Source organism: Macaca fascicularis, chromosome 1, assembly GCF_037993035.2.
Source record: "Macaca fascicularis isolate 582-1 chromosome 1, T2T-MFA8v1.1".
NCBI classification, from domain to species: Eukaryota; Metazoa; Chordata; class Mammalia; order Primates; family Cercopithecidae; genus Macaca; species Macaca fascicularis.
In genome coordinates, this window is record NC_088375.1 from 117,055,447 (window position 1) to 117,067,533 (window position 12,087).

The window sequence follows — 12,087 nt, forward strand, 5'->3', positions numbered from 1 at the left end:
TATTATTTTTTTTTAGAAGGAGTCTTGCTTTGTCACCCAGGCTGGAGTGTAGTGGCGCAATCTCTGCTCACTGCAACCTCTGCCTCCTGGGTTCAAGCAATTCTTCTGCCTCAGCCTCCCGAGTAGCTGGGACTACAGGCAGCTGCCACTACGCCTGGCTATTTTTTGTATTTTTAGTAGAGACCATATTGGCCAGTCTGGACTCGGCTATGTCTTACTTGATGTGTTGGGACCCAATCAGAGCTGCCCCTCAGCTCACGTTAGAGCACAGGAACATGAAACAAACCTGGAGGAGCCTTGCGTCCCATTCCTTTTTGGAAAACTCTAATCGGAGAAATGAACATCATCATCCCCAGAACCTATTATTACTGCTTTGCAAAATATTCGAGAGTCTGACAGCACAATAGCTCAAATAAATTCAAATTCAACCTAACAATCCCCGGGCAGACATAGTGGCTTTCTGCCCTGAGAGCCCACAGTATTCTGCCTGTGCCCTTATTTATCACATAGCACTTAGCACTATAGCAAACTCCCTGTGCTTCCGCCAAAATACCTTGCTCTTTTCTGCCCCTGGGCCTTTGCAGAAGCTGTTCTTTCTGCCTGGGATGACTGTGCCACTCCACACCCTCTACATTGTGACATGGAGTTGCAATTGCCTATATACTTGTCAGCCTTCTGCTCAGCCTTGCTAACCCCACAGGCTAGCAGCTCTGTGAGGTCCAGGATGGGGTCAGTCTCACTGACCTTTATCCCCTCAGCACCTAGTACGGTGAACAAGAGGCAATCCAAAAATATTTGAGGAGCAAATAGGTAAATAGCGCTAACTATTGATGGATTAGGACTCTGCCACTTGAAGCTGTTAACGTAAAACAGGCTACTTAACTTCTCTCATCCTCAGTAAAGTAGAGCTAAAATAACTTTCTTATAGGTTCTTGCAACGACTAAAAGAGTATGAGGAAAGCAACTGGCAGAGTTAGCGTTAACAGTCAGTACATGTTTTATAAAGCAGCATAGCCAAGTGCAACCAAACCTTTCAATTTCCTAATTGTGTCCCCTTTCTTATTTAGTAAAAATGGATGTTACAACTATAATTGTAGCTATCAAAACCCCAGAAAACAGGGGAGACAGGATGAAAGGTCAGTGGTTACTGCTCTGCAATCCTCTCAGGTAGGCATTTATTAATACTGATTTATATTCATTAGACAACTTATAGAGACCAGGCAGAGCGTAAAGGGAAAATCCCCAACCGATAGCTCAGCCTGCCTTCATGCCAGCTCCTCTACACAGAAATTAACCCAACACAAAAATCAATATTTGCAGGACCAAAGTAAAAGATATAATTTCAAGTCCAGCTGCACGTGCCTATCTACTTGCCCAAGCAAGAACTTAGGCACAAGGACAAAATAACTGTTAGTCTCATCCCATATGCCATTTAAAAAATCCATATCTATTTGCTTTTTTTTTTTTTTAAGACAAGGTCTTGCTCTGCTGCCCATACTGGAGTGCAGTGGCATGATCACGGCTCACTGCAGCCTTGACCTCCAAGGCTCGAGATCCTCCCACCTCACATCCCTAAGTAGCTGGGACTACAGGCTCATGCTACCACATCTGGCTAATTTAAAAAAAAATTTTTTTTTTTTGGTTGGCATGGAGTCTCACTATATTATCCAGGTCTCAAACTCCTGGGCTCTAGCAATCCTCCTGCGTTGGCCTCCCAGAGTGCTGGAATTACAGGTGTGAGCAACTGCACCTGGCCTCTACTTGCTTGTGATGATAATATTTAACATTATTTTATGCCAGGCAATTTATATACATTGTCTCTTTGGATTTTCAGAACATAGTTATTTCCATTCTAGAGAGAAGGAAACTTGGGCTGTTACAGAAACTGTAGAGTTCTAGAAATATGCCACAATCAATTGGTCAGTAGAAAACCAGCCTGTCTGGCCAGACAACCTGAACTCATAACCACTGCGCTGAACTCACCTCCCAAGATGCCAGCCTTCTCTCCCACTGGCATGGCAGGTCTAACCCCTCTCTGCCCCCCAGCTTCCCATCCTTCTGACTCTCATTCTGAAGTCTGGTTTCCTGAGGCTGAGCTCCTCTAGTCCCTGAGCTAAGCAGCATCTCTCTCTCTGTCGGATTAATCCAGGTGATATTTACTGCTGGTTCACAAGACATATGGACTGTAGGGAACCAGTCCCTTGCCCTTCTCACAGTGAAGACAATTGCAGTGATTACATGGCAGGATCACACGGGGTGTCCCCATCTCTGCTTATTTAGGCACCCAGGCCCCAGCAAGCTCCCTCAGTAAGGAAGCACAGCCACTCAGGAGATGCAAGAGACTGCTAACTGGCAGTATGAGCTTATCGGGGAAAGAGAGCTAGGAATAAGGCAGGTTATTAGGGGCATGTGTTCTCTGCATTAGGGCTAAATGATGTGGATTCTGTTAGGTAGCAAGCTGCCACGTCCATTCCACTTGCCCTTGTATCTTTCTCCCTTTGAAGTGCAGCCTCTCTCCATCTCCCCACCTGTGAGGAAAGGTGCTCTGGGCTTTACATTGCAAATAATGGATATCTTGTACTGCAGAAAATACCAGTAGTCCTAATTAACAGATCTTAGAACATCATAACAATCTCATTTCCTCATACTACATCCAAACATGTTTAAAAGGATACTTCTCTCTGGAATGACAAAATTATAAAGTTTACACCGGTTTGAATGCTATTTTTAAAAACGAGCATAATGAGGTCTATTCTCTAAGTGTTGACCATTTATTCTCCACACACTCCCTCCACCACTGCCCCAGTCCCTCACAGATAAGAAGATGAGGAATGGCCATATAATGTTGTTTAGAATACTCTCAAACCCGCATTTGGTACTGATTCTGCAGGTGGAATGTTTGTTTACTAAGAAAAACCCTGTTTCATTCCAATCATACATTCCCTTGGTTCCATTTCCTAGAATGAGCAGGAGAAAATGAAATCAAATATCACTGCATTTCTCTTTTTTTTTTTTTTTTCCTGCATGAGGTTAGCAGAGAAGAGAATCTGCTTTTCAAAGCAATTGCATCTGTGGCAACTGGTCGGAGTCTAAGACTGTCAGTCCCCAGCTGGTCTCAAGGTAGTCACTGAAGCAGTAAGCTGTGCCCAAGACCTTTCCCTGATTTAGCTGTTATTCTAGAGAGAAAACCCACACAAGAAAAGATCACGGAAGAGGCACTGGCAACAGATTTTTTCAGGGAAGAGGACGGTGGGTATGGGAATGGGGGTGCAGAGGTTGAGGATTTTAATCACAGATTTTTTCCTAAAGAATTTTGCAGTGGCAAAATGAGCTAGAAGATAGGTTGGTATTGATATTGCTAGATCCAAGAGGTAATAGAAACATGTCCCTCACCCTCTCCTACACACATACCCACCTCCCTCCAACACCCAGCTATTTCTGCCCTAGTTTTTGCTTTCGCTTTGGAGGAAATTTTTCTTATGTCAGGTGTATAAATATAATTATGAAACACTGCCTGTTTCTCTCATCCCACAGTGAAGCTACCTTCATGCTGAAACAAAAGAAAACTTGATTGTTGTGTTTGTCTCCCCAACAAAGGGATGTTAAGATTAGTTGCTGAATTTAGTAGTCTCTAAATTGCTTAATGGCAGTGTTTTTTTATTTTTTTATTTTTTGAGTCTTCATAAAAATAAGCCCCATTTAGCCAGGATACAGCTTTTAATTGAAGTAAATCCTATCTTGCCTAAAGTGATGAAAGACAAGTGAGTCCATAAGTTTGACTTTCCCTATTTAAAATTCTTCCGTATCCACAAAGTATACATAAATCTTTATGGAATGACCTATTAACTGCCTGCTGCTGGGACCAAGCTTTGGGCTTTGTTTCACTTATAAAATAAGGTCACTCTGCTTTTGGTAAAAATTGATGTAGCTGCTTTGATAATTAAAACCTACAGAGTCGTGAAGAGATGATATATTTAAACCTCTAAAAAATAATGTGGAAGCTATAAAATTGCAAAAGGAGAAGGCATAAGGGTCTCCTGTGGCTGCTCATCAGATTAAATATTAGTAATAGGGTGTTTATGTCACTTTTTAATAAAAAATTTGTAAAAAAATTTTGAAAACTTTAAATTCAAGCCCTGAACCACCTGTCATCTGGCTCCATTATATAAGATCACCGATAGAGAGGGCTACATTTCTGAGGGTATCATTTAAATAAATACATAATATAAATTCACTGATGATGCCAGTTGAGGAGCCAAGACTCAAAGTGAATCATCTTGGCCCTTAATGTGAGTTTTTACCCATAGATATATCTACTCCTTGCAAGCTTGTATGCCTCAACCCACTATGTGGGTTCTATCTTTTTTTCTGCTGTAATTAGAGCAAGTAGCTTCTGACTTAAGTGTGAGAAATCCATCTCAACAAGCACTACCTAAAAATGAAATCCAACAAATGCTTGGGCAAGTTAATTAATCTTTTTGTGTCTCAATTTCTTCCTTTCTAGAATGGGACAGATGAAGATAACAAGTACAGGTAATAACGAAATTGATCATGATAATGACAGTCATCTTGTGAGTATCGATACGTGTCACTTTTTTTCCTTGCCCACCCCTCAACATCTGTATCCTAGTCTCCCTTCATGCCCATCATTTAATCTCATGATCGCAGTGTGTCATACCATGTAGTTCTGCCTACAGGGAGAGAGTATACTGGTGGTACCAGCAACTGCATTCTTTCCGGTTCACATGGCAGTAATGTTTCTGACAGTAAACAAACCAGCTCACTGGTTTAGAATTCAGTCTCCTATGGGTTTGATCAGAGTACGTCAGTTGACTTAGATTGCAACATTCTAGTACATTGACAAGCTAGGGACAGACCATACAACCTGGGGACTTCATGAAGTAAGGTCACCTCTGAGGTTTCTGAGGACACAATCAGCCTCTTCTCCCCTGGCAACACACACCAGCTTCAACACATGCTCACTTTAAATGTCAACCTCACTTACTGGCTGTGTGGGCTTGAGCAAGTCATTTAATCTTGCTGAGCCTGTTAACTCCTCTGTAAAGTCTACTTGCCTCACAGAGTCATGGTGAAGGTCAGTGGGAATGTGAGAATACTCCATAGGCTATAACGTACTATATAAATGTAAAATATTACTCTAAAATTATTTTACATTAAAATCTAGGAAGTCTTATCATAAATATGGTTCCCACTTCATTCTGTCAATGTGAGAACAAACGAAAATGGAAAGGAACTTTCAAAATTCAGAAAACCACATTTGTAACAGTACTTGGGAAACACTGCCTTGAAGTTTAAAAATACATTTATAAATGTTTATATTAGATATATTAATTATGTTATTACATGTTGATGCTTTTTATGCCCATGTGACTGTTACAATCCAGACGCTGGAATGTTTACAGCAATGAAACACAGTTTTATGTTAATTAGCATATGTGTAGCTTCTGGTGTGATCTGAACACAGCTTTCACCTTGAGCTTTATTGGTCTTCTATTTATTTACCTTGCCCCAATCATTAACAATTATTTTCTGAGGCATAAATGGCAACTATAGGAGCCCCAAGTGACCCATCTTTACTTTGCTGTAAACTAGATTATATAGAGGAGTAGCTAAAAGCACTGAATACCAATGCCTTGGGTTTAGAATTTTATCACTCTCTCTGGCCACCGAACCTGCCAGTTATAAATTACCTTTTATTGCCTTCTAGAAAAACAAATTAAGTACTGGGCAATTCAAATTCTACATGCAAAACAGCTATCTGAGAAGCAAAACTCAGCTGGACAAACACGCATTTTTTTAATCATGGGAAAATTAAGATGTTTGTTTGAAAGTAGCTGAAATGCCTGACTCTCCAGTTGGTCCTGTTCCTGCCACCAGAAGGTTCAGTTGTGTGATGATCTCATGATGCACACACAGAAGTGTCAGCCATTTCTCTCACACCTCCCCCATTTTCCCTCAAGAACAGAGGGCAGGGAGTAACAGCTGATGTGGCCTACAGACTTAGCCCATGTGCTTATTTGGATAGCTTTCTGCATTTCTGTTCATGCTTATCTTGATTGGATGTGATGTCACTTCATATCCACTTTCAGTCTTTAATTAGCTTTGCTTCTTCCTTTTATGAGCTATCTTTGCTTACTTTCAGACATTGAGTTTATCCTCTCACGTTCTTTTATGTTTTGCCTTATGTTTGTGTATCTTTTGCTACTGCCGTGTTGCTGCTTCTTATTTTTTTAGAGTTTTTAAATACCTTTTTTCCTCTGATTTCCCATCTTACTTTCACTCCTTTCCGGGTGGATGAGGTTTACATCACTCTAAGAGGGTCAAGAACTGTGTTTCCCACAGTATACAGAACACAAATCATGATTTGAGCCTAACTGACACTGGAGACGATTATCAGTGGTACCCAGACAACAACATTAAATGGCATCGAATCACATAGTGAGAGAGTTATTCCCTTTCCAGTTATCTCACACTCCTGCTCATTATTCCAAGGAGAAAGTTTCCATTTGGTCCTTGTATGGTCTATCACTTGGTAATCTCCCTTTTTAAAAAAGAGAAAAGGCCTCAGGCTGAGAGCCTTTGGCTTGTAATGGTATCTAGCTAGGGTTTTACAACTCTGTTTTGGTTTTTATTACATAAGTACTTGTTTTTATTGTTACCTCCTATATGGCAAAAGATATTGGTTTTCTTTTAGAGTCATAATATGAAGTTTCTTCCTTAAAAAAGTATACATAAGTTTAAAATACTCACCAATTTAAAGAAAAACATTAAATACAAGGATGTGGCAAAAATCTTGAAGGTGGTAGTACTAGAATGTCAGAAGTTTGGGAAGTACCGACCTAGAATCACTCCATCAGCTTTGTTTTTGGTTTGTATGTTTTTGAGACAGTGTTTCACTCTCTCACCCAGGCTGGAATGCAATGGTGCAATGTTAGCTCACTGCAACCTCCGCCTCCTCGGTTCAAGCCATTCTCATGCCTCAGCCTCCCAAGTAGCTGGGATTACAAGTGTGCACCACCATGCCTGGCTAATTTTTGCATTAGTAGAGATGGGGTTTTGCCAGTTGGCTGGGCTTGTCTTGAACTCCTGACCTCAAGCAATCCACCCACCGCAGCCTCCCAAAGTGCTGGAACTACAGGCGTGAGACACCATGCCCCCGCCCCAACAATTTTTGTTATATTCGTATTGCTTTATAGCATTATATGTTATTTTAAAGCATATTTGTTAATAATATCTAGGCCTAGAGACAACTCATTCCACTTCCAAATTTTTCCAGTTGAAATGATACACAGATTATTTCATGGTCTCTTTTTATTCCCTTCAGTCATCATAAGGTTTCACAGTCTCCTCAAATTGACACTGATAATCAGTGATTGTCCATCAGGTTAATATTCTGGGGCAAGTATCCTGTACACTGATCTGGTTTAATTCATCTATTTAGAGTGCTAAAATGTACACCATTTTTTTTCACCCATTTTCCCCCCACTGCCATGAAGAGAAGGCATACAGGCCATGAGACTTCAAAACTTTGTCATTTATCAATTAGCAATTAGTTCAGGTGATCTCATTTACCCAAGTAATGCAACCTTCGCAAACTTTTCCCCTAGAGCGAAAAGGACTATGCAACTCTGTTTTATGCTGTCTCCCTGAAGGCCACTTAGTCTCATTGACAGAAAGGGGACATTTGTTTTTAGGGAATTATATTCCCCTTAATCTCTTTTTTCACCTAGCAGTGGAATGCTCTAATATTTCTAAGTTTACTCTTGGGTACCCAGTAGATGCCTTTGGCTCCTTCCCAAGCCTATCTCCTGTAGGCTTTGGGCTGCAGGGGTGGGTTAAGATAATGTCCAGATCTCTGTGATACCAACATGCTGCCCACAGTGTGGAGGGAGTACTTGTAATAAACTGGAGTAGGTTCTTATCCATGCAGCTTCTCCTTGTGTGTCCGGAATTTATTCCTTCCGGTGGGTTCTCGGTCTCGCTGACTTCAAAAATGAAACCGCGGACGCTCGCAGTGAGTGGTGCAGCTCTTAAAGATGGTGTGTCCGGAGTTTGTTCCTTCAGACGTTCAGATGTTTCCAGAGTTTCTTCCTTCCAGTGGGTTTGCCGTCTCGCTGACTTCAGGAATGAAGCTGCAGACCCTCACAGTGAGTATTACAGGTCTTAAAGGTAGTGCAGACCCAAAAAGTGAGCAGCAGCAACATTTATTGTGAAGAGCAAAAGAACAAAGCTTTCACAGCATGGAAGGCGACCCGAGTGGGTTGCTGCTGCTGGCTTAGTGGCCGCTTTTATTCCCTTATTTGGCCCCGCCCACATCCTGCTGATTGGTCCATTTTACAGAGCACTGATTGGTCCATTTTACAAAGGGCTGATTGGTCCATTTACAATCCTTTAGCTACACACAGAGCACTGATTGGTGCATTGCCAATCCTCTAGCTAGACAGAAAAGTTCTCCAAGTCCCCACACCACCCAGGAAGTCCAGCTGCTTCACCTCTCAGTCCTGTCTTTCCATTTCAAGCACACAGCCACTGCCATCCACATCCACTTCTTCCCTTCCTTCTGGAAATTCAACCCTTTGGAACCCTACCCACAGCTCCAAAGTGCTTAAGGATGTTGCTTGTGATGGCTTATGCCTGTAATCCTACCACTTTGGGAGGTTGAGGCAGGAGGATTGGTTAAGGTCAGGAGTTTGAGACCAGCCTGAGCAACAAAATGAGTTAAAAAAAAAATTAGTGGCCAGGCGTGGTGACTCACGCCTGAAATTCCAGCACTTTGGGAGGCCGAGATGGGCGAGGTGGGTGGATCATGAGATCAGGAGATCAAGACCATTCTGGCTAACATGGTGAAAACCCATCTCTACTAAAAAAATGCAAAAAAAAAAAAAAAAAAGTAGCCGGGTGATGTGGCGGACGCCTGTAGTCCCAGCTACTTGGGAGGCTAAGGCAGGAGAATGGCATGGACCCGGGAGGGGGAGCTTGCAGTGAGCCGAGATCCCGCCACTGCACTCCAGCCTGGGCAACAGAGCGAGACTCCATTTAAAAAAAAAAAATGCTGGGCATGGTGGCACACACCTGTAGTCCCAGCTAATTGGGAGACTGAGGCAGGAGGATTGCTTAAGCCCAGGAGGTTGAGGCTGCAGTGAGCTGTGATTGTGCCGCTGAGCTGTGATTGTGCCGCTGGGCAACAGAGCAAGACTCTGTCCCCCCACAAAAAGTGCGGGTTGGGGTAACCTTTATGCTAAAACCACAAACCCTAATCCATCAGATTCTTGCGAAGAGAGGTAGGTCAGGTATAGGTCATGGGGAGACTGAGAAGAAATCATTGCTTGGGATTCACTTTCCTGCACTACTTGAACCCCAAATCTCTCCATGTTCCTTTTCAACTCCAGTCTGATATCCTTAAATCTCTACATGCCTAAGGACTGCTATTGTGATAGGACCAGTTCATATCCTGGCCCACATTGCCATGTCTGACTCACTATAATGCTAGTTTACCTTGGGAATAGTAAAGATGGGTTTTCATCCTGATCATTTTCTGTTTGCATATAGCCTTGTTCTTTACACCGTCCATGAAAGCACAGTTTTGTTTAGCTGTTTTATGGGCACCCTCTTTCACATTTTTTTTTCTTGGCCAACTGACCCTTGAAGCTGGCAAGAGGCCACTTACCAGCCTTCTCAGGAGCCCTAGGGTGAAGTAAAGGCTTTGCCTTTCTAGCAGTTAAGTGACTGTCCCAATTGGTCTGGGTGACTCCCCCCTGATTTGGACAGGCATTTCATGTTGCTTGTCTCAAGTCTTGGCAGCTGGAGGGAAGTAGGAACCTGTCCTTGGACTGGCAACTGGAGCTTTGATTGAAGTGTTCTGTTCAAGGCAGCCTCAATAATTGCTTGTTCACAGAGAGTCTAATCCATGCTTTCTTCTTGACCACCTTCCATCACAGGATTTCCAGTTTTAAAAAGGAAGCTTTTAAAAAATTTGTTCACTGATAATTTAGCAATTTTACCTGTACAGCTCTACAGTTTATAGGACTTCCACATACCAGCTCAAGAGTTCTTGAACATTTTACCACTCTTATTGAAGTACCACATCCCTTAGGATATATATGACCTCAAGTGTCAAGCCTCTAAAGTTCTCCATCAACCCCCTTCAATTTCCTAAATGAGATAATGCTTGTAAAGTGCTCCACACAATGCCCGCAGCCTCGTAAGCAATCAGTAAATGTAAGCTATTGTTAGGATTGTGTTTGGGGCTGTTATTACTTCACTTCTGATACATGCAGTTTTTGAAGTGTCACAGGTTTTCCTTAGCCAGAGTTTAAATGTCTCTCCTCCCAGGGCTGCTGTGGTGATACTCTTGAGAAACACACCTAGCTTTTGCCCCAGCCTCCATGGTTTCCACCATGTCTGTCCCAGAACTTGAGCTCATACGCATATGACACATGACCTGCTTAGGTTTAAATCTACTGGGTGAACTATTACTTAAGGACTTGTGTCAGGTCTGACATTCCTTGTCTATCTTGATCTAGGAATAGCTTCAGTCTGTACAGAAATTCAGTATTCAGGCTGGGCTGGGCGCAGTGGCTCACGCCTGCAATCCCAGCACTTTGGGAGGCTGAGGTGGGCAAATCACCTGAGGTCAGGAGTTCAAGACCAGCCTCGCCAACATGGCAAAACCTCCATCTCTATTAAAAATACAAAAAATTAGCCGGGCATGTTGGCATGCTCCTGTAGTCCCAGCTGCTCGGGAGGCTGAGGCAGGAGAATCGTTTGAACCTGGGAGGCGGAGGTTGCAGCGAGCCGAGATCGTGCCATTGCGCTCCAGCCTGGGTGACAGAGCGAGACGCCATCTCAAAAGAGAGAGAGAAAAAAAACACAGGGCTGAAAGATTAGTTTCCAGATACTTTCCCAACATCCCTCCAGGGGTGCAAGTTATTAAGCTCTAGTAAGGCTACATTTGCTTCCTCCCCCTTCCTAAAAAACTCGTCAAGCATTTTATCCCTTTCCAGGGTCTTTCAAGCAACCTGTCAGGTATTTTTCATTTCAGGCTCTTCACTGTTCACTTGCAGTCACAGACAAGCTCAGACTCCACACCCATTTCCATGCATTAGGCCTCCTACAGTATCACCATTTCCAAATACCAGTTGACCATAATTCTTAGAGGGAATAATTTGTCCTTGCAACAAAGGTGTACAGCATTAGGATTCAGAAAAATCCTGGATGAACCCTAAAATGTAACAATATTCAGACTTCTCTTGCCTGGGAGGTCTCATGGGCATTTATACTCAAATTGCAACATCTCTGAGCGCACTCTTCTGCCCTCACCCTGTCCCCTTGCTGATTTGCCCTAAGTCCAAACTTTTCTGGGTTCCACTGTTTAATTGTTTCCATGAAGTAATGTGAGTGTTTGTACGCATCCACTCCAGCTTGCTAATGAGGCTGGCACTGAGAAACTGCCCAACTTGATAAGGTGTGCTTGGGAATTTCTCACCCTTGTCTTCCTATTCACATTTTTAGGTATGAAGATCCACCTGGTTTCCACTGTCTCCTCTGTGTCTCATGTCTCATTCTCAGGGTTCTATGACAGCTCATTAATTTTTTTTTTTTGGAGACTGAGTCTTGCTGTATTGCCCCAGTGGTGCAATCTTGACTCACTGCAACATCTGCCTCCTGGGTTCAAGCGATTCTCGTGCCTCAGCCTCCCGGGTAGCTAGGATTACAGGCACCCACCACCACGCCTGGCTAATTTTTATATTTTTAGTAGAAACAGGATTTCACCATGTTGGCCAGGCTGGTCTCGAACTCCTGACCACAATTGATCCGCCCGCCTTGGCCTCCCACAGTGTTGGGATTACAGGCGTGAGCCACTGCACCCAGCCTAATCTTTTTTGAAATGCAAAGGAGAAGATTACCAGAGTCATATTCCTTTAAGGATATCCCACACCAGAGCTACCTGGGCCTCAAAGTGTTAGACCTCTTTGATTGTGCTCCCCTCTTTCAACTATCCGTCTTTCTCACTTTGACACACACCCCACGAACACTGAGGTTCTATCACAGAGCAAAGGTGACTAG